This window comes from Neolamprologus multifasciatus, chromosome 13 (assembly GCF_963576455.1).
Source record: "Neolamprologus multifasciatus chromosome 13, fNeoMul1.2, whole genome shotgun sequence".
Lineage (NCBI taxonomy): Eukaryota > Metazoa > Chordata > Actinopteri > Cichliformes > Cichlidae > Neolamprologus > Neolamprologus multifasciatus.
The window spans coordinates 31,288,283-31,312,729 of record NC_140451.1 but is presented as its reverse complement, the minus strand read 5'-3'; the positions used below and the strand labels follow the sequence as shown (position 1 = coordinate 31,312,729).

Here is a 24,447-nt window from a genome sequence, read left to right as displayed (position 1 = left end):
GGGGCAAGTGTTTACATTTTACCACCGTCCTGTCATAGTGGTTTTCTCAGTATGTTGTGCCTACTAGTGATGTGCGGATCGATACTGAAATATCGATTCCTCCGATACCAGTCATTTATGTTCTAGAATGGATTCTCACATTAAAATATCGATATTTTAGTAATGTAGGGTAAATTTGTAGTTTATCATTAACAGGAACAGAGTGGAAAGAAACTATATCATTTGGATTGTCTACATTGGAAGGAACTACTTCCTCTTCCGCTTTTAATGGTCATGTGCAAAATACGGCTGTATAAATGTGTCGCAGCCCCTTGGCGTGCGCACTCACAACAATAGCTGGGCATAAATGGAGTAATGTGCGGACGTATTTTATCTCCACAAACAGCCAAGATGCGGTTTGTGATACATGTGGCAAGAAAGTGAGGTGTTGTGGCGACACCATTTACCTCGTCAAACACCTCAGAGTAAATCATATCACAGAATTTGACGAGCGTATGTTGAGGCGAACTGAAGACGAGGAGGGGGACAGGTGTTGCTAGGGCGAGACAGACGTCTCTCGAGGAGTCCTTTAGTGCTGCAAGCAGGCAACATGCTCAAATGGTACACAACTTCAGTTTTCTGTATGATAATTCTGCATTATTAAGTGATAAGAACAAGTAATCTGACGTCCTGTAATCACTATGAAGCTATAATTTGAGGTACAAAAAAAGTTTTTGTACAAAGTATCGCCGATACCTCCCTGAATTATACTTGGTATCGGATCGGAAAGCAAATCAGTGGTATCGCACATCACTAGTGCCTACTAGCCTTCCTCTCGTGTTAGGGTCGGCACAGACCCATTTTAAATTTCAAATGCATAAAAAAAATCACAAACATTTGTTTATTGTATCAAGGCTTTTTGACTTTGTCAGGAACCTCTATTTCTACAAAATAAACCAAAAATATATATATTTTCACTAAATTATAAAATGCCCCAGTTGAAATGATGACCTTTGTGTTGTTAGGGTCGGTTTCGACCCAGGTATAATATTATGAGTATAAAGCAATAATTAAAGCCAAAATTGAAATCATAAGTGCACTGTCAGCTAAAACATTGACAGCGAGCTCCTCTCCTAATCATATAAGCTTTAGGGGATTCTGATTTTGCGTGTTTTTTGCAGTATACCTGCACAAAAACAAAACAAAATAAAGTCAATGTGAGGTGAATTCACTCATTTGAGTGGCCATTTGACTTCCAGAGTGCACATTTACAATTTGCAGCATCGAAAAATGAGAAGAAGATTCACAGTGAGCCAAGTTCTGCATCATATTTTTGGTGAAAATGAAGGAGAGGACACACATGACCACTGGACTGCAGGATCACAATATCAGCTGTGATATTTTATTTTATTTTTTACCAGATATGACCTCGGACAAGAACTTCACAAAGGGAACTTCACAAAGGTGTAGCTGTATCATTGGGAAGTGATAAAAAGCCCACAATTACCCACGACTATAACCAAAAGAAAGGAGGAGTGGACTTTTTCTTTTTTTTTCAGTTTATATTAAAGGTCTACTGCTAAAAAAACAACAAATTTTTTTGTCTTTTCTTGATATAAATATCTATGGGTCGAAATTGACCCGTAACACCATAGATGTCATTTTAGTAATTAATCTTAAAATGAAAAAAATCAATAAAACAGATTTATTTAAGAGATGTGTCCTATACCCCTCAGTAATAGTCAGGTAACACAAAAACCTTTTATTTATTAATATGATTCTCTTGAGGTTAATTTTACAATTTTTTTTAATTGAAATCGAGGGGTATAGTGACAAAAAAAGACCCACAGGCCCACACCAAAAGTATTAAAACCAACATTTTCATGGATAAGGAAGCCTAACATGATAACCAAGAGATGAGAAAGAAATTGGATGTTCACTTATTGTTTTTAGTGTATTTTATAACTGATTTAATTCACGGGTCAAAACCGACCCGTTAACATCAGAGATGATAACAGAAAGCTAACACAAGAGGAGGGCTAGCCAATACTTTGAGGGTGAAGATTGAGATATACTGTAGATGTCAGAAGACACTTGTAGGCCTCTCTCGCTCTCTTGTTCCCTCTCTCACAAAGTCATCTGTCAGCAGTAAGTCCCATCAGTTGTCACGGCGACCCCCTGACAGCACCCCGGCTCCGGGGGACTTCCATCATCCCAGGAATATTCATGCAGACCCAGACGAGCCAGCACCAGACTCTGACAAATCACTCAATCAGCCAGTCTAACAGAACATGAATGAGAATGCCAAGACCGAGAAGAAAAGACAGAGAAAGTAAGTCTGCTCCTGCACTGCAGTTTGCGTAAAGAAGGACACAAAGCCAAAAAATGAGGGAACAAAACACTCTGAAATGCTCTCAAGGCAAAATGTAGTGTTAACAAGAAGTAAAACCACTGTAGCAAAAGTATACGCGTCCCTTATATGAGTCGACGTCCCTCAGTTGACACAGGAATACAAGCTTTTTTGACTTTCAACAAATCTGCTCGACCCACATCTGCCTTGCAAACAGATTTCCATCAGCTTTCTTTGTATGTCAGTTTGCCATTACCTCCAACACTTGTTTGTTAAAGGTCACTTCCCTAAAAGCTTTCACAGCCTCTTCTGCTGTCACATCTCTGACCATCTCTGTCTTGTTTCCCATGCATCTATCTTTCTCTACCACAGGGCGATGATAACGTTTAGTATACATCTAAAATCTGTCTGCTTTACGTTCTAAATTTCTCATCTCCAAGTCAGCCGGAAAGCTTTTGCAGCGCCCTCTAACATATTTCATTCATTGTCCCTCTCAGTTCTTCCCCTCACTGTGTGACCAGAAAGAAGGATTTGATGAATGCATTTCCTCTTTATATATTCATGGCTATTTCCTGAAGTCTATTAGAAAGACATGACTTATTCAGGTGGAAGTTTTAATTGAAGTTTCCTCCATCTCAGCCTCACTCCGTCTCTCTTGTCCCGGGATTTTTAGCACTCAAATCCTGAAATGGACGCTGCTCGACAGCACGATCACCCTCTGTGCTTTCTCCCATAATTGGAGCATGATTCAGGAAACCACAGCCAAGGTGTGTAATGGCAAGAAATTGGACAAGGTGAACCCTAGTGGGAAATAGCTAGGAGATCAAGCAGTCCTTAGTTAATAGGTAAACGTGTTCAAGAAGTATAGAAGAAAACAAAGGGAAGGCTTTTTTTTTCTTTAAATAAAGCTGTAAATGCACTGAATAAAATGTTCTGAAAGTGTTGCATTTTACTACTTTGTAACCAACAAAAGCTATCACACTCAACAATGTGAAATGTAAGAATAAGGATTGTATCAGCTTCAAAAGGAGCGTATCTCATAGGCTGGCTGAGGTTGTCCAAAATGTAGCAACGTCTTCACAAAACAGCTGCTGGAGCACAGCACATCGCAGGAAACGCCTTTGTAATGTTCAGAGATACTTTTTTCAAGTAACGAGTAAAGTAAGGGATTACTATTGCAAAAACGGTAATTAGATTACCGTTACTTTCCCGTAGGAACGCTGCGTTACTGCGTTACTAAAACCGTGATTTTTTGCGAGAATGTCTCATGACAGTGACGTAAGCGAGTGCGACGTTCGTGACAACAGCTGTGTGCAGATCAACAATGGATCATATATCGAGTGCAGAGAGAGTATGAGCGTGCAGCGTTTAAAGCGTGGAAGTACTGACCTTACTTTGAGTTTGATTCCATAAAAAGTGACAAAAACATTAGTGTCTGTTGTGCGTGGGAAGAAAACTTCTTTTTACAGCGAAAAAAACCCCTAAACTTCCGAGCAAGCACCGAGTAGCTACGACGTAATGGGAAACTCACAGAGAAACTGCCGTATCCTTCCACTGAGCGCTGCGGCACACCTGCACCAGGGTAAACCTCCGCCTGCCCCACTCCTGCTTTACAGGTGAAAATAGAGCAACAGGACCGCTAGTCTTTGACTTTATTTATTTTCTGCTGTGTTTTACTTGCATCTATTTGAAAGACTGAGTGTAAACACACACACAAAAAAATATTTTATGTGCTGGAATGTGCAGAAAATAGGTTTAAATGTTAAACTAATTTCTTCCAGTCAGTGAATGTTGCATATAATTACATTTTTGCTTGATGCATAAAGTTAAAAGATTAAAACTAACAAAACAAGTTTTAAAAAGAGACTTTTCCATCTGATTACATTTTGTATGATGGATTATGCAGAAAAAGTAGAATTGGGCTGAAAGATCTATCACTTTATCACCTATTCAGGTTGTAAATCGTGTTTTTAAAAAGTAACTAAGTAATTAATTACTTTTGAAAATAAGTAATCAGTAAAGTAACGGGATTACTTTTTTGGGGAAGTAATCGGTAATTAGTTACTGATTACTTTTTTCAAGTAACTTGACCAACACTGGTAATGTTTGCATGCCTCAAACATTAATGATGACACCTTCAGTATTTCTCAGTTCCATTCTTTAATTCTCAGGCTTGCAGTGGCAACACAGTCTGCAGCGCTAACTTGTTCATCTACCGTTTTCTGTTGTCTCCTTTTTCTATATCCTCCTTCCGCCTTACACTCGACCTTTCAAAATAAAAGTTCTGTAAACATCACAATCACCTCCTTTTTTTTTTCTTTAACAAACTTAGGTACTCAGCGAGGTGAATTATTAATCTGAACCTATGACAACGACACCTAATAAAATTACTGAACGTTCTTATTACTTGAGTTTCTCCACATCTAAACATCGCTGTCTTCACTTCAAAATAGTCCTCTCTGCCATTTATGCCACTGCCATCTGCAAGGCCATCCCTTTCTGCAAGGACCACATTCATCTGCTCGGCTGATATCCTGTCTTTTGTTTGTCGGATTTGACAACATTAAGATCGTATCAGTCAACTAACCCAGCTCCGTGAAGACCGTCTTCATTATCCAGCAGTCAAAGCCAGATATTCAGTAATAGGCCCAAACAGCCTAAGGGATTTAGTTTATCATACTGTACACAGAAAATCTTCAGTTTTTAAGACCGACTAGACAGTCTGATTCATACTTAAGTCTTTGAAAGGAATCATATTCTAATTGAGAAGGCTGTTAATCTTTTTATCTGCTGTTTATTTTGTATATTTGCCAGACAAACTAGGTCAGTGATTGCAATGTTAATCTGTGAGATATATATTGCACATGGAGTTTATTAAATCATAGCCAGTGATTGTGAGCCAAGGCTTAGGGGTGTCAAAAAGTGTCAGAAGTTAAAATGCAAACTTGACTGGTTTTAAGAGGGAAAATAGTCAGACGAGCAAAAGCATCAAGGGGCAAGCGAAACATTAAAAACAAAAACAGTAAAGGAGAGAATGAGCACGCTGCGAAGACACACCTCCATCAGATCAGTCAAGCTGTTTTTAAGCCAGAATTGACAACCACATGTAAATAAGCACTTATGAATGCGCACACATGCACAAGCTACAACAACACAGTGGTGGCCTGAGGGTCTGGCTTCAGAAAATGCCATCACAAATTGAGATCGCTAACAGTTTACGTGGCACTGACATTTTCCAGCTGGCTGCTCACAAAGGTCAGGTTCCCCACCTGAAGGCAAAGGCTGAGGGAGATGGTAGCGAAGCTGTGGTCACTACTGAGATTTGGCAGCCTCAACAGTCAGCTACCAGCGCATTATTAACTCTGAGTGTGTGGTCCTCAGGAAGTGGTATTATGGGCTAAAAGTGAGGCCATTGGCAGCGTTGTGCTCGCTTAGTGCCAAAGGAAATAGGTGGTGTTTGGCATCGGAGTTGTCACTGGAGCTAATATTTGTTTTGTAATTGCTGCAGCTCGCTTCCGCTTTCATCAAGGATTTGGAAGAGCTTGTGAGGACAGAGCAAGGAGTTCAGACTTTTGTATCCCTGAGAGAGAAAGAAAAAAAGGACAAGAAGAAGTAGTGCAGGGTTCAAACATAAATATGTCAACTTAATCTAAATAAAATAAATAGGCATGAAATGTAAAAAAAATAAAAGCATCGCTAACAAAGAAAGAGATAATTTTATTGCTTAGTGTTGCACGCTTTCACAGATATCCAGCAATTATAAGCAAATAGTGTAATTATCACAAAATATTTCAATTTTGAAATTTGACCAGCTATCATTTTTTTCTCCAGCCTGGAGCGGTTCACATCAAAAACAGACCCTGCATGTGCATTCAGCCGAGCAGAGAGCAGCTTCTGAAACATGCTGCAAGGCAACTGGCTGAATCACAAGCAGTCTTCAGTGGCCCTAATCAGCTCTGGTGGCCAGCCCTGAGGGAGTGCAGACATTATCGTGCTGATATACTGGACAGTTTATATTGATTACATTAATAATTGTGTGCGTGCGTGTGTTTGTGTGTGCGTTTATAATGCTTACTCCAAGGCAATATAATCAGCCATCCATTCATCCATTTTCTTCGGCTTATCCAAACTCACTCTTTGGCAGCTGGGATAGGCTCCACCCTCCCCCCTGCGACGTAGCCCTTTAAGCATTAATACGTGTGCATGCACTGTAGTTACAGAGACCTGGCTCCTGCTTATGCCTGAGTTAGACTTCTGCAGGGAGCCTTTATAGCGCCTACTACGTAACCTACTTAAGTGGCCAACATCGTTGCCCACATTTATGCTTGTGTGTGGTTACGTGTTAATTACCGTGTGGTCACGTCCTGATGCTTTGCTGCCAGCCAATAGAAAAAAAATAAAATGATTGCATATTTTTCGCCTCCTTTGACCCTACTCTTTGTTGTGGTCAATTTTTTTTCTTTGGAGGCTAAAATATTTGGCCCTCGGGTTTTTTTTGCACATGTTGCTACATTAAAATGGGTAAACTGGTTGCATAAATCCAAGAATACAGGTACAATGTTTGCAAATCGCATGCTCCCGTGTCGTGACATGAGCATACATACACCTGCAACCACATATGCACACAGGCTGCTCTTCTAACTATAAACAGACACACAGAGGGTTGATCGTATTCAGCATTTGAAGGGCATCACCATGTCTCTGTCTCTCAGGTATCAAGCTAATAGCAGTGTAGCTAGAATGTCATTTATCTTGCTGACAGCGACAAGCCTCAGTGACAGCCAAGCAGCGCAGTAGCAAGGCATTCTCTATCTAATACTGCTATTCCACCAACTGCACACAACAGCAATCCATTACACCAAGCATGCTGTAGCATGGCATATTATATCACAGAAAAAAAAAATGCCATTTTTGTCCAATATTTCCTTTTACATCTTTTCAAATCACGTATTTTCTTTCTGCTCAGTTTCCTGTTGCTTCACCCTTTGTTCTGGGTCAGACTTTGTTCCCTTCCTGCAGCTATCCCTGATTCATTGTATCCATAAACATTGATGTATTTAGGACAGAAATAGAAACACAGAATGCCTAGCCTACATTGCTGCATTGTGTTGGGTCACAGTCACCATGTTTTGGGATATGCTATGCATTTCATTTGGAAAACATGCTGTGTTTGTCTTACTAGTAACATTGTCAGTCGATTTGTCTACTACTATATTATACAAACAGCAAATGTTCAAATTCATGCTTGTTTGATCTAGTGCCCAAACTTGTCATATTTGAATTTATATGAATTTAAGCGATATGCAATAAGTGCCTGTGAAATTTCTCAACTCTCTCTTGTACAACACTTGCCCAGTGTTTTCCTGTTCCTGTCTTTATTGTTAGGGATCCTCTGAGGGATGCATACCACATCAGTAACAGACAGCAACAAAGGCATTGATGTATTTCATTTTGTTGCATGATTATGGACAGTTTGGGAATTAGAAGCACTCGAGGAAGTACTCAGCTCATACCCAAACTACTTTTCTGTAGGGTAACTCCCACATTACACCTGTGGGATATTCACTTGAATGACAATTTGATAAAAACTTGTATGTTTAACAGTTTAAGAGGGTGCAGTTATACCAGAAATCCTTTTAAAACCCTTCTGTTCTGTCAACATTGGGCTGAAGTAAGCAGAAAAAACACACATCTAAAATGTATATTTATGCAGCAGCCTTTAAAATTAAATTAAATTAAATTAAATTAAATTAAATTAAATTAAATTAAATTAAATTAAATTAAATTAAATTAAATTAAATTAAATTCTTTTATTTTTTTCAAAGGGGAATTTTGAGACTTTGAGGAACAAAAGGTGCTAAAAAGGTTTCACAAAAAGTTTTGACAATATATACTGACTATGAATGTGCGTCCACAACAAAGGTATATTCAGAAAAGTACAAATGTTTTATTGTTGTTACCTTTTTGCATTTTTGTTTTTGTATTTTTCTGGTTTGTCACTGCACGCTGCACATGCAGGATTACACATTCATAGCTTATTTTTAGCTTTGCATCACATGTTAAAGATAACACTCATCATGCTAGCCCTGACAGAGCTGCTCTTAACCCAGCTCACCTGATGGCTTGAATCACTAAAGTTTGTGCACAGTGTCTCTGCAAACATATTTTTGCAATGCGATTTATGCAGATGCTTGCAGACACAAAGAAGTCACTAAACTGACTTTTTACTCAAGAAAAAAAATGTTTTAAATCAATTAATTCTGCATCTTTGAAATAAATATGGGAAAGACAATATGACCTTGTTTATTATCTGTATTCATTTCATATGTGTGTCTGTGTGACAGCCTGTGTGTAAGAGAACGGGAAATAGCTAGGATTTAGATTTTGGATCAAAATCAAGGCAACCCCCACCTATCCATCTGGCAGCTACATCTGTACTCGGATTCAGTAAATGCCCTGCATGGCCTTATGTAACAGGAAATGATGACGGAAAGACAGAAGAGAGGGAAACACAGCGATGGAGAGAAGCAGAAGTGAGGAGGGGGAAATATAAAAGGTAAAAAAGAGGAGGAAAAACGACTAGATTCAAAAAGTTAAGAAGCAAGCTGTGATTTGATACGTTCTAACAATTCAGCTGCATTGAGCAGTAATAGCTGAGTCAGCTCTAAGAGCATTTGTCATTTCATTACTTTGTCATCATAGAAAAAAGAACAAAAAAAAACGACGTCAAACAAACAGCTCCATCATTTTTTCCATCATTCGCATTTGTACTACTAGCACTTTGGAATAAAAGCTCAGATATTTCCACAGGTATAAGCAGACATTGTTATACTTTAATTTTCTATTTTGTGGGCTTGTCTCTGGAGACAAGGGCACGATGTGCAATGTGAAAAACAAATGAATAAACAAAGGGTGCATGAATGATTGCTATACAAAACCTACAGCCACTCTTAAGAAGTGTTTCCTCTAGTCGTGGATGTGAATCATACATCCAGGATATAACATTTGCTTTGCTTTTCATTGTTATCTGTTTTATTTTTCTTACATGAGAAAAATAAGGGAAAAGGATGTGACTGGTTGCAAGAGAAATACAGTGGCTATGCTGCTAAATAAAAGAACGAGCAGGGGAGGATGGGATTTCCTAAGTACAGTAAACACAGGCTACAACCAATCACAAAAGTGCATTAGGTGCCACAGGCCAGCCAGGACTCTTCTTAAATGCTTGTTTCTGTCATGATTCGTCTCATCCAGGGTTTAAAGGAAACATGGAAGCGCCACTGTGGTCTTGAAAGCTAAGCTAGCATAAAGACTGCTACCTTGCACATGGAAAGTTTCGAGGACTTGGGAAAAGTGTGTTTAAATGTTTTAGCGAAAGAAAACACACACAGACACACAAATCAGCCCATGTAGCATTTCAATCTACCAAGAACAGTAAAATTCAGATCCACAGCAGCAGCACAGCTCAGCTGATCAGAGCGTGTACGCAGAGCCAACCAGAGCAAAGAGCTCAAACACAGTTCGTTATTTTTCCTCTTTGCACTGCTAGAGCACATCTTTGGGTTTAGCCACCTACCAAATCCCACCTAACCTCGTTAGCTTTTATTAAAGATAACCCAATTCAAGCGTCATCAACAGCAGCTATAAAAAATAAATGTCAATGATCTCCTGTGCCCCAGAACATCGAGTTTATGAGCAGCAACAGTGGAAGCTAAGTAAGGAGAAAAATAAACAAGAGCATTGCGCTACATCATATTAACACCGCACATGTTTACCACTTCTTCAGTGAAGATCCTTGGTCCCAAATGTGTGTGAAATTGAATTATTATAAATTGTAGAGATTACGAAAGAGCTTATGAAGAGTAAGCCCACTTGGTCAGGCCAACCCGGAACAGAAATTAAAGGGAAAAAAACGAAAAATAACTGGCACAGCGACAAATGTTTTTGTTGACGTGCTTCATGTGATTGCATGTGGCCACAGTGGGTTTAGAAAACATCTGTAGTTGCCACAAAATGAAAATATAATTGATTTATGCAGCGAGAATGGCTTCTTTGCACAGCCTTCACCTCTGGGATGGGTCCTTAAAAAAATCACAATAAATTGTACAGAATAAAAAGCTTGAACATTATGGTATGCCAACAGCATAGGACAGACATATGATGGAGAGAATATTCAAAATATTACATAGAGAAAGGTACGTATAGCCTAATATTTAGGAAATTATTTTTTTTATGTCTTTTTGTCTTAAAAATGGTCAAATCAGTTTACAAAATGGACACGAACGCATGAAAATCAATACATTCTGCTTTATTCAAACGCTCAAACTCTTCAGCAGACAGCAAAATCGATCCCGATACAACTTAAAGCAGCTTTGACAAGGAAGTTCTGAGTGAACGTACACACTCACACACACGTAAACACGTCTCAGTCTGGTGGTAATTTGGGTTTAATGCCATTACGTACCAGCAAACTTACTTGTATTTGAAAGTGAGACACAGTTCCACTTAGCATGCCATAAACCAGCAGAAAATTGGGTTAGGGTCGAAGTCAGCAAATGGAGAGGTTGTGGAGAAAATGCGTGGTATATTCACATTTTGAGAAAAAAAACAAGGATCTTGATAGCTTTCCTCAAGAGGTATTCTCAGAACAATTACTGTACATTTCCATTAAAGGAGCAAACAAACAAAGACGGCACTTCTGAGAAATAAATATATAAATAATCTCAACTTTGTGCAGATGTGTGGTTATGTGTGAGCAAAGTCTTTACCAGCTGTTGAAATGTCTGGATTCCAAAGCTCATTGTCTGGCTGGAATTCTCTTATGATCAAAAAGATGTCCTGCTGCCGAGCGGAACAACAACGGAACATCTGCTCACCTTTTCGCTGCTCAGAGAGGAAGACGAAGGCCCAGCAAATCAAAGTCACTCAGTGTTAAACGCTGATAAGGTTGATCCTCATGGTGCATGTATACATTAATATAATTACATGTTCAGTGCACTAAAATATACTATAAAATAGTTTTTCTGCAAAAGAGAGCTGATTTCACACATCTCTCACATTACAGGCGATTGCTGGCATTTAACCCTTTAAGACCTACCATAGAACCAAGTCCGCCAGAGCTTATATTATATTTTTACATGTTGTGGAGCCATTTTTGGGAGCATTTCGAGTTGCTATACATCAATACAACCATTACAGCCTAAATTTTAATAATATGTCTGCATTAAGTGCATAGTAATTACATAAATTGCAAAAAAGTGCAATAAACTACAAAAAAATTGAAAATCGTTTTTGTTTTTTAACATATATTTCTAGTTAGAGAAATTTAAGAGGCTTATCCCTCAAAACTGTAAATACAAAAAAGTTGCACAAAATAGTTTCCCACCACAGGAAATTTATTTTGAGTGTCTTCATAGTTTTATTTTTGAAATACACCAATTTTTATACACTGCAGGAAAAACGAAAATAAATATTATAATGCAAATTTGCAAAAAACCAGCATATGCATCAAAATAAACTATTTCCAGCAGTGCAATATGAGTCCTAAGCATCCCAGAAATGACACAGAAAGTCATAAAGTCAAACATAACTTTTAAAAACACAACTGTAGGCTCATAAGGCCTTGATGGTAAAAAACTACATTTCCGTGAAAATGACGTCACTTCCGGTTTCGGGCAGGTCATGGCGGACATGCGAAAGTTCGGCGCTGATGGACGTAGGAAGTGTTATGAACAGCTGATCGGATCGGCAAAGCGTGTTTCTGGAATATTATGTTTTTGTTGCTGCAAGTGCTTTTTATGCAGTTTTTGCAAAACTATATGTGGAAGGAAACTGTGACCGAGGACAAGCTGATGGCATAAGATGTAAGTACAACTCCTCCGGTTTCATATGCAAAAAAAATTATTGTGCTAGCTTACGTGGTTGCAGAGCTACCGGGATTTAAAAATAGTTACGCAAAAGGGAGCATGCCGCTCTGACCGGGGGTTAAAGGGTTAAACCCTTAAAGACTAGTAAATAATTCACGTTGTGCACATGTTTTATTTTTAGGCAGATTTTTTGGGAATATTTTACAATTTTATCTCTTAACTAGAATGCAATACAACCACAAACCCAACCAAGCAGACACTCGTCTCCTTTTATCCTCATCAAAACATCTGTGCTGTGGGTTATGTGGTATCTAATGCATATTATATATACCATTTTAAAACCTTTATGAACTGCTCAACTTCACCCACAGTCATACAAATGCTTTAGTGATGGCTGCAGTGCAACAAAGGCCCATTTAGAGCAATCTCATGGTGCATAATGAGCTTCTTAGTTGGCTGTTTCCACATTTTAAGTGGTTGGTGGGTAAAACAGCAAGCCATCTCGGAAGCTCTGTTTACCTCCCAACTCGGGAGATCCACACACACCACTAGAATCAGTATCCATGAAATGCGTAAACATCTTTAGAAATGGAGCCAGTTAAAGAGAAAAACAGAAAGCAGGGGAAGAAGAGGGTGCTAGAGAGCATATAAAATGAAAGCATTAGCACTTGCTTGCGTGTTCATCTGGTTGTGCATGCTGTCTATGATAGGCCCCGTGAGACTGGAAGCTGCGATTTGCATTGCAAATGGGAAGCATGTTTCACACACTTTTCTCCCAATGTACAGTTTAATCCATCCACAGTGGGTCTTTGAGTGGTTTCGCAAAGGAGGTGGCAGATGCCCCCGGAGAGGAAGATGATGAGGACTAATCTTGCTACTGCAGACATGCACTCTGCATCCAGGCTTGTGTTCACGTAGGTGTCTATCAGCCATTAATACCAATGGGAACCAATAAGGGGTAGAGTTGGAACACACAAGTGTTACACAAGTCATGTTTTATTTATCTTGTTTTCTTGGGTTTGCCCAAATATCCATTCTGATTTTGTGTAATGGTCAAAACCAGCAGGCAGAACACAATCAACATGGAGAAACACGGAGAATATAAATAAATAGATTTTGTAGAGCCTATGTATGTTTACACTGAAACATTGTGCTTGTTGAGAAATAATTGCAGTGTTGCTGTTTGATTATGTGTCGCAAAAACAATACGCCTGTGGAGACAGACAAGTCAGAAAGGAAACAAAGGGAAGAAAAGGCCAGGTCAGTCCAATCCAATGTGCTGTGACCACTAACTGTCATTTTCATCAGATGGGAATATGCTTCAAACAGATCTTTACATTTCAGTATTCAGTGCAAATAATATATAAGGCAAGGAAAGGGATGCTCCCAATCGGAATAAGTAAATGGTTCTTAGAAAGAGAAGGGAGGTATAATTTTAGAGGGAAGTGGAATTTAAAATGACAAAGAGTAAGAACAACATTGAAAAGGATTTCTATTTCAATAGCGGGAGTTAAATTCTGGAATGAGTTAGAAGAAGAAATAAAGGTCAGTAGTGATATAAACCAGTTTAAAATAAAACTCAAAAAAGAAATTTTAAATAAGTATAAGAATGAAGAAAATGCAATTAACCCAAGACAGCAGTCAAACTGATGTTTATTTTCTTCTGCAAATTAGCAAATCTAAATATAGTTTTAGTTGAACATGAGAAATTTTTTTTTTTGTGATGTTATGTTCTAAGTTGAAGGCGTTGTCATACACGTTCTCACTCCCAAAGCGTAACATTTTACACTAGGTGACAAATCGTCAACATATTACGTTTTCGGCTACCCACCACGTTCCTAAATGACGACCTCGGAAAAATGAGGAAATATGAGAACCGTATGGACTCAATCTACACATGTTCGCTCTTTTTCTTCAAATCACTTAGAAACACGCTATTTAACGTCATTAAAGTCCTGGTTAACCTCAGGAAAAAGGTTATGGTTAGGGCTAGGGATAAGGTTAGGTTTAGGGCTGGAATACAGGGCTGGAACGTTTATTACCGTGGGAGCGTCATTGCACTGGATTTCGGGCATAACCCGCCGCGTACCATAAGAACGCCGAAGGTCTCCTTTCGCGTTCCTCAGGAACGCCGCGGGACGTGACAAAATGTCGCATGTTACACCTCGGGAGTGAGAACGGGCGTTTTTGTTGTTCAAATTTAGATGATGAGGATGTAAACCTGAGGGGGTGGGGCTAAATAAGTATATACTTCTGCCTACTCCTTTTCAAACAACTGCATGGAATGATTTTATGAAACGTTGGTGAACGTATATGTTTGAAATAAAAATAAAAAAAAAAGAACTGAACTGAACTGAGAACATAAACTAGGTTTGAATGAAAATGACAAGATACACATCATTCTGCAATATGCATTCATGGACAATAGTTTGCACGTACACACCCCTGCCAGCCTTTCAGTGCCTATTACGCTTTTGTGTGGGGTGTACAGTGTTGGGGAGTAACGGAATACATGTACCGCCGTTACGTATTTAAAATACAAAATATGAGTAACTGTATTCCGTTACAGTTACCGTTTAAAAAGGTGGTATTTAGAATACAGTTACTTTGTTGAAATAAATGGATTACACGGCGGTACTTCCCTGTTTCATATTGTGGCGGGTCAGGACTGTTTGGGTTTTGTTTGACAGCTACGTTCTGTTGTTCCAGGCAGCAGTGTTACGGTTGCCATGGTTACAGGGTGACGCTCTCTCTCTGCGTGTTTCCTGGGTGAGAGAGGCCTTTTTGTTGTTGTTGTGCTAAGCTAATAGGCAGAATGCTACAGGTATAGCTCTAAAGAATGTAGCATCATGGGCAGTGTAGTCCGTGCTGCAGGGAGAATGGACTGCCATACACGTTATGTGTCTGTGAGCGAGGGAGGGAGAAAAAGGAAAAGTACGAGCTGTCATCGAGCAGAAACGGGAGCTGGAAGCATGTAAATATAATAATAACCACTGCAGCCAAGAAGAGAGCCTGACGAGCCCAGTTGTAAGTAAGCTATTAAGACTCGACTGTACACCGTGTTCGTGTTTTCCTCCAAAAACAATAAGTTCTGTTGGAGCAGCCTTTCAATGCCTCTCTCTGTCTCTCGCTAGCAAAGTTGACCCAGACAACAAAGTAAAGCTAGTTTTCGGCTACGAGCCCGACACGAACCCGACTTATTAGCCAGAGGTCCCTTTACTACGGTTCGATGCTGCGAACCTTCAGTAACAGTAATAAATTAAGTATTAAGCAACAGCATGATAATATATTAAGTAATCCAAAGTATTCAGAATACGTTACTCTCATTGAGTAACGTAACGGAATACGTTACAGAATACATTTTGGGGCATGTAATCTGTAATCTGTAATGGAATACATTTTAAAAGTAACCTTCCCAACACTGGGGGTGTACATAATCAAAAGCATGTTCTAATTTACAGTTGCATGTTCAACATGTTCCTAAAACTCGGTCTCCATGCTGCATGACGTTATCCTGTTTGTACTATTAAAAAATATATATGAGCCATGAGAAGTTTTCCATCATTGTAAAAAGAAAGAGCCTAATTAGTGCTCTTTTCATTTCTTGGCTCACTGATGAAGTCGAGAACTAATGCAGTGTCCAGCTGTAATAAACCAGCTTAATCAATTTCATACTGCTCTCACAAAAGCACCGTCACTATTGGTTGGTGTATATTGACACCGCTGGGCCATTGCTGTTGTGGACATGACCTTGTGTTGAAAATGCTGGAAGCAAAAAGACTTGGTGTAAATAATTTCTCAACAAAGTGCTTTGGCAAACAATGGAGGAGTAATGGCGTGTTTCACAGAGACACGACTAGTGCTTCTTTTATTTGCAGGGGTGAATGCACTGGACAGCATTTAGTGCTCATAAAAATGGCTTTTGGCTGCTTGCACAGGTCTGGGCTCCTTCACTGAGTGGGACCAAAAATAGATACATGTACTGCATGGAGTGTTTCATAGTACGCCTAACCAATTAAAATTACTGCTCGCAGTGATTTTGCTCACAAAATAGCGAATTTGAATGCGATTTCAAAGGCGTGTGTCTTCAGTTAACGTTAGACATACAACCACATAGATATACACGCATCTTTTTTTTTTTACGAATAAACCTGGCATCTAACCACTACTTTACTTTCACACAGCAGATGCTTGGTTTAGCTCGACTGCATAATGCTCGGGGTTCCAAACTGATATTGTTATTCTTACCAAATCTATGACATAATTGTGATCATTTTTCATATGCTAAGCGGTAGGGAAAAAAAAGATGTCGTGGGAATATTGGTGTGATGGGAATGTGGAAACAAGAGAAACTCCAAAAGTGAGAGAAAGTGGGAGAGGAGGAGGAAAGGGAGCAGCACAGATGCCAAGGTTTTCCAGTTCAGTGCACTGAAACACGAGCCAACACCACAATTAGGATGTCCAGGGAAATTGTTAAATAAGACATTTATCATAGAAAACACAGTTGCCTGTGTCCTTTCTAGAACCTGTAAACTTTCATATTCTCCTGTTTTTTTTAAATTACATTTTTGTTCTAGGAAGAATCCTATAACAACACTGAGAGTTTTCAACTAAGCGTCAGATATCATCAGTTTGTTCATGGAAATATTTGCATGTGACCGACCCCATGGAAATTCCACATCCTTGCACTAACGAGGTACTTTCAGAGCTTATAATCAGTGTTGGGGAGTAACGGAATACATGTCGTTACGTATTTAAATTACAAAATATGAGTAACTGTATTCCGTTACAGTTACCGTTTAAAAAGGTGGTATTTAGAATACAGTTACTTTGTTGAAATAAATGGATTACACGGCGGTACTTCCCTGTTTCATATTGTGGCGGGTCAGGACTGTTTGGGTTTTGTTTGACAGCTACGTTCTGTTGTTCCAGGTGGCAGCGTTACGGTTGCCATGGTTACAGGGTGACGCTCTCTCTCTGCGTGTTTCCTGGGTGAGAGAGCGCCTGTTGTTGTTGTTGTGCTAAGCTAATAGGCAGAATGCTACAGGTATAGCTCTAAAGAATGTAGCATCATGGGCAGTGTAGTCCGTGCTGCAGGGAGAATGGACTGCCATACACGTTATGTGTCTGTGAGCGAGGGAGGGAGAAAAAGGAAAAGTACGAGCTGTCATCGAGCAGAAACGGGAGCTGGAAGCATGTAAATATAATAATAACCACTGCAGTCAAGAAGAGAGCCTGACGAGCCCAGTTGTAAGTAAGCTATTAAGACTCGACTGTACACCGTGTTCGTGTTTTCCTCCAAAAACAATAAGTTCCGTTGGAGCAGCTTTTCAACGCCTCTCGCTAGCAAAGTTGACCCAGACAACAAAGTAAAGCTAGTTTTCGGCTACCAGCCCGACACAGAACCCACCGTATTAGCCAGAGGTCCCTTTACTACGGTTCGGAGCCGCGGACCTTCAGTAACAGTAATAAATCACAGCAATAGTACATTCATGTAGTTGTAAACAGCATGATAATATATTAAGTAATCCAAAGTATTCAGAATACGTTACTCTCATTGAGTAATGTAACGGAATACGTTACAGAATACATTTTGGGACATGTATTCTGTAATGGAATACATTTTAAAATTAACCTTCCCAACACTGCTTATAATGTATACTTTATTAGTCCCATAGGAAAATAGTACTTCCTATTTAACCCATTCACTCAGTGAAGCAGTGGGCAGCCACCAATCCAGCACCGGGGGATGGTACCTTGCTCAGGTGTAGCTCAGGGTAGACTTGAACCCCCGACCTTCCGATCATGGGGTGAGCACTCTACTGAGTGTCTTATCACAGCAAAAGGGTGCAAGACAGCCTTCCATACACACTGTGCATACTCAGTGTATTAATATGCTGTCTTATTAAATGTATCAATAAAACAACACCTTCCCACCGTGTCTTTGGGCCAAAGATACAACACATCACATTATTGTGCCACAGAGAAACACATGGATTGAAGACTACAAGAAAGGCTGCCTAAGACATTACAGGCAACGAATAAATATTGACTATACATGCATATATGAACTGTCTCAAGCACTGCTGGACAAAATGCCATGCTGCCTTTGTTAATCTATTCAGTCTAACTCCTGATATATCAGATTTCGTGGGATGTGGTCTTTGTCTTTGAAATGTGTAGAGTATCCTAGAGGAAATTTCAGATCTATTACAGTATGATAGTGTTGTGTTCCAGCTCCATTTCAAATAAGAGCCTGTGCTGAGAGCTTAAGGACAAGCATTCGGGAGTGAGAAGGCAACATACTGTATATTTAATTGATTTCCTATCTAGTGGTGAAACACTGGCTCTCTTTGGCTCTAATGGTTCTATTTGCTAGCTTCAAGCTGTCTTTTGCCTCTGTGAGAGTAATAGCCCACAGTTACCCTCATCTCTTGAAGAAGACTGGTCACTCTGTGCTTCTCTATTATTTTAGCTAACTGTGTGCACATTCAACTAAAAGTATTAATCTACAATTTTATTTATATGTACTTATATGTTTTAACGTGTTTTGACAAAACATCACATATTCCGCAGTAAAACTGGTAAAACTATGCATGAAAACTGCAGTTTTCAAGAGAAGTCATAGCAATTTTGTTAAAACCTGTTTTTTTATCAGTCCCATTGAGAACCATACCATATAAGTACCAAAACCAATATTTCAGAAATTGCATATGCTGGAAAACGTTTGACAGTTAAGTAATTAAACTCATCCAAGCACAAGCTGCATACAAAATGACAGTTTCTGCATAACTGAGCCTAAATTAAATGAATGAAAAGTAAATGTGTTTTGAGAGTGGCGCTCTCAAGCGAATCCTCAATCCTCCTTTTTTTGAGGGGGATAGGTATGCAATATTAATACGGGTACACAGACACATGCATCTGACCATTGGGACGCAGACATTCACGACGGACACGTGTATACATGCTCTGTGTGCTGGAAAGGATTTGTTGAAGTGAAAATTAAACTGCAGGCTGAGGAACGACATCTTTTGATTTTGTATTTTATTTTAATTACGGATCACGACAATCGTTTGAAATAATCAGGCGAAACTGAAACGTGCATGTTTGCAGGACATGATTGCACAGCAGTGCACCACAGGGACAGCATTTGTACATCCTCTCCTCAAATCCACCTCTGCTCCCCAGTCAGTTGCTCTTCAGAATGATCTCTTTAACTTAAGAGGAAAACTGAAGAATCACCTGCAGGGGGAGCATCTGGCTTCCCACCTCAGGCTGTCAATCAGTGTCTCCCCAGCTGAGGAGATCTCCCACCTGTAACTGCAGAAGTCAGAACAGAACTCGAGGCGCCAATATCCAACACCTGCTGCACAATATTCAACCAATCGTGCAGCCTCCGTGGCTAATTTGTCATTTGTTCTTTGCTTCTGTTTATTTCTCACAGAGGAAGTAAAGTTGACATAACATCTAATAAATCGTCAGCTGGAATCATATTTTATCTTCTAGCAATATTCTTCTGACTTAATCAAACTTTTATTTGAAAGAAATTCAGTTTATTCATAAATTTGTCATTTTCCCGACCACACTACGGGAAAGGTTTTTGTATTTCCTGACTCTATGGCAGGGGTGGGCAATCTCAGTCCACGAGGGCCGGTGTCCCTGCAGGTTTTAGATCTCACCTTGGGTCAGCACACCTGAATCACATGATTAGTTCGTTACCAGGCCTCTGGAGAACTTCAGGACATGTTGAGGAGCTAATTTAGCCAATTAAATGGCTTCTGGTTCGAGGACACATCTAAAACCTGCAGGGACACCGGCCCTCGTGGACTGAGATTGCCCACCCCTGCTCTATGGTATATGCAGTACTCCTTTATCTGTGATATGATTTAAGTATTTTCAGATTTAGCAATTTGGGAACTTGGATACTAAAAGTTGGACTTTTTGTTCTTGTTCTGATTCAGAAAACAGTCTCACATTTTTTTTTTTTTTTTTTTAATATCTTACCTTAAAATTGAAGGAATTTTAAAAATTTAGTCCGATTTTTTCTCGGATGGTTGAACTTTGTTTCAAGTGTGCAACTTTGCACGCAACTTAGCAAGCAATCATGGCAGTACTGACCTTTATTGAGAGGCCAAAAGAAGGAAGCATAATCTAATATTACATACGGCTGCTCACACTCATCACCAATAGCATTTTTGCCTTTACATCTATAACATCTAATAAATCATCAGCTGGAATCATGTTTTATCTTCTAGCAATATTCTTCTGACTTAATCAAACTTTTATTTGAAAGAAATTCAGTTTATTCATAAATTTGTCATTTTCCCGACCACACTACGGGAAAGGTTTTTGTATTTCCTGACTCTACGGTTATGCAATACTCCTTTCTCTTGATACCTGTGATATGATTTAAGTATTTTCAGATTTAGCAATTTGGGAACTTGGATACTAAAAGTTGGACTTTTCGTTCTTGTTCTGATTCAGAAAACAGTCTCACATTTTTTTTTTTTTATATCTTACCTTAAAATTTAAGGAATTTTAAAAATGTAGTCCGAACTTTGTTTCAAGTGTGCAACTTTGCACGCAACTTAGCAAGCAATCATGGAAGTACTGACCTTTAATGAGACCTTTATTGAGAGGCCAAAAGAAGGAAGCATAATCTAATATTACATACGGCTGCTCACACTCATCACCAATAGCATTTTTGCCTTTACATCTATAACATCTAATAAATCGTCAGCTGGAATCATGTTTTATCTTCTAGCAATATTCTTCTGACTTAATCAAACTTTTATTTGAAAGAAATTCAGTTTATTCATAAATTTGTCATTTTCCCGACCACACTACGGGAAAGGTTTTTGTATTTCCTGACTCTACGTTATATGCAATACTCCTTTCTCTTGATACCTGTGATATGATTTAAGTATTTTCAGATTTAGCAATTTGGGAACTTGGATACTAAAAGTTGGACTTTTTGTTCTTGTCCTGATTCAGAAAACAGTCTCACATTTTTTTTTAATATCTTTCCTTAAAATTGAAGGAATTTTAAAAATTTAGTCCGATTCTTTCTCGGATGGCTGAACTTTGTTTCAAGTGTGCAACTTTGCATGCAACTTAGCAAGCAATCATGGAAGTACTGACCTTTAATGAGACCTTTATTGAGAGGCCAAAAGAAGGAAGCATAATCTAATATTACATACGGCTGCTCACACTCATCACCAATAGCATTTTTGCCTTTACATCTATGAACATAAGTGGATACAACCAACAACAGCATTTGTTTCCAGGTGAGATCTTACTGACATGCACATATATGTAAAAAGGCCTATTTAAAACCCTACTTCAAAGATTTTGGACGCCTGAAATCTTTTCGTACTCAGCATCTAACACTATGGAGTTGGCTCAACAAAGCATGAAGGGGATTCCCAAACATATATTATTGAACTCCTCTCCCCGTGTCCTCTCTCATGTGTTAGTGTGAGTCACTGTTCCTCTGTGCTTCCCTCTTCTTTTTTTGTCCTATTGGGACGCATCACTACTGTCTCTATTGCCCGCCCCTTACTCCGTCTTCTCTGCTTGTGTTCTGGGTCCTTCCACTCTTTCGCTGTCTTACTGTATCAGGAAAGCTCAGTTCGCTCATTTTCTTCCTGTCTATGCAGTGCGCTCTGTTCTTCTTGTCCTCTTTATTCTCACTGCGGGAGGGGTGCAGAGAAGAGATGTACGTGGGAAGCACATCTGGGTTACTCATGTGTGGCAGCGATAGGAGTGTATACGTGGGCGGATGGGTGTCAGTGTGTGTTTTCACATGCAGATCTTTGTGTGTCTGTGTGTGTGGGGGTGTGTTTATGTAGAACAGCGATATGGGGCATCAGAAGTCATTTGGGTTTTAGTTAAAGCTCCCCCTCCACAAAGGAGCTTTGCTCTGCGTCTGCCTGGTTTTGTCTTTCTCACTCTCTCCTGTTCATCTGATCCTTTCACTCTGTGTTGGTGTCTTTCACTGGCTCGTTGTTGCATGACCGTTTCTCACCAGCACGGTCCACAGAGAGCCGAGTGCGTTCCTACAAACGGAGGAGTCAAAGCTATATGTGAATGTTTTTTGAAGAACAGCAGTTCCTGCATTTTATTCCTATTGTTCATGAATGTGTGCGTGCGTGTGGGTGGATGTGTGCCTGTGCATGTGTTTGCGGTGGGGGTCAGAGACAACCTGTGTTTTGCAATTTGTTGAAACATAAAACAGGAGAGATATTGGTTTTAGAAGAAACTGCTCCGAGCTCTACTACCTCATTATGTCAGGTCATACATATTTACAACTTTAGGATTTGGGCCATGTAATAATCTGATTTTCAGCTCAGAAAGGAGGCAAATTCATAGGCGAGTGAAATGAAACACTATAAGCAGGTACCGATACTCGGAGCAAAACAAAAACGCCCGGGCACCTCGGCAACACAGATACCTTCGGCTAAAATAAAACCAAAGAAACAGAAACGAGGATGACTGCACTCGATTATTGATTAAAGAGTGCTTGAAAAGGAGGAACTGAGATGGGAGCGGGATGCAACGCAGTTTGCAGCTCAAAGAGTTGGCAGTTCGTCTTGTAACCAAAAGGTTGCCGGTTCGAGCCCCGGCTCGGACAGTCTCGGTTGTTGTGTCCTTGGGCAAGACACTTCACCTACCGCCTACTGGTGTTGGCCAGAGGGGCCGATGGTGCGATATGGCAGCCTCGCCTCTATCAGTCTGCCCCAGGGCAGCTGTGGCTACAACTGTAGCTGCCTCCACCAGTGTGTGAATGTGAGAGTGAATGAATAGTGGAATTAAAGCGCTTTGAGGGCCCCGAAAACCGCTATATAAATGCAATCCATTATTATTTATTATAAAAAAATACTTGTAGAAGACATAAAATAGTATAAAAACAGTAAATAACAGTAAACAAGACTTAAAAACTGTTTTTACCACCAAGCCATACGACACCTCAACCACAACACTTAAACACAACACAGGATGCACTCAGAAGCACCTGCAGCTTCACAAGTACTCTGTTTAATCTGCACTGGTCACTTCACTTTATTGTCATTGATATTTATATTTAAAAGTGCAATACTGTAATTTTCTGCTGCTCGTTCCTGTGCAATATCCCATCTGCCCTCCCGTCATATTTCTTTTCAAGATTTTCTTATTTAATCACTAGTGTACATATTTATATTTATAGATACATATATATTTAGTCATCTTTTCTCTTTTACCATGTCTCTCTAATATTTTGCTCCTTACTATTTTTATATTTTATTTTATTTTATTATATTTTATTCAACACGTTCTCACTCCCAAAGCGTAACATTTTACGCTAGGTGACAAATCGTCAACATATTACGTTTTCGGCTACCCACCACGTTCCTGAATGACGACCTCGGAAAAATGAGGAAATACGAGAACCCTATGGACTCAATCTACACATGTTCGCTCTTTTTCTTCAAATCGCGTAGAAACACGCTATTTAACATAATTAAAGTCCTGGTTAAGATCAGGAAAAAGGTTGGGCTAGGGATAAGGTTAGGTTTAGGGCTGGAATACAGGGCTGGAACGTCTATTACCGCGGGAGCGTCATTGCACTGGATTTCGGCCATAACCTGCCACGTACCATAAGAACGCCGAAGGTCTCCTTTCGCGTTCCTCAGGAACGCTGCGGGACGTGACAAAACGTCGCATGTTACGCCTCGGGAGTGAGAACAGGCTCATTTTATTATATTTTCTCCTACTGTATCATGCTGCTGAGTGACTGCTGCTCGTCAAACACATTTCATTGCAATGTTGACCCTGTGCTAACTTGCATATGACAAATAAAACTGAAAACTGAAAACTAAATAGATAGCTTCAACTGTACTCAGTAAATAGTACTAAGTTACCTAGTTTTGGAAAGAAGTACATACTTGAGGGTAAATAAAAGAATGAAGAAGAAAAACTTACGTAATTCTTTTTGATTAAATGATATTTATACATTTTTTGCTCTCTAGGTTGCTACAGCAGCCAATCTTTTAAATTGTACAGTTCAGCTCTCAGATTCTCTAATCTAAAGCTTGCAAACTTTGTTGCCGTCTCTGGTGACTGCCAGCACATCCACATGTCAGCAGCTGTGGGTCTAGTGCTTTGAAAGAGTGAAGGAGCCTCAGTGCAGGCTTGAAGTAACAGTAGAGAGGCTTGTTACTGCAATGTCCTGCCATCAACCCAAACAGCGTTACTCAAGCAGGCAACCAAACCGAC

General features: G+C 39.5%; 1 protein-coding gene and 1 long non-coding RNA gene across 2 annotated transcripts in view; both read right to left on the bottom strand.

The window, feature by feature from the left end:
- Window positions 1-24,447, bottom strand: part of nrg3a (neuregulin 3a) — a 430,968-nt gene that overhangs the window by 346,748 nt on the left and 59,773 nt on the right. The window lies entirely within an intron of this gene.
- LOC146505801 (uncharacterized) lies at window positions 53-13,943 on the bottom strand. The gene is made up of 2 exons (XR_014877686.1): window positions 4,425-13,943; window positions 53-3,448 (listed from the first exon to the last, which is right to left on the bottom strand). It is a non-coding gene; the product is annotated as an uncharacterized LOC146505801 (long non-coding RNA).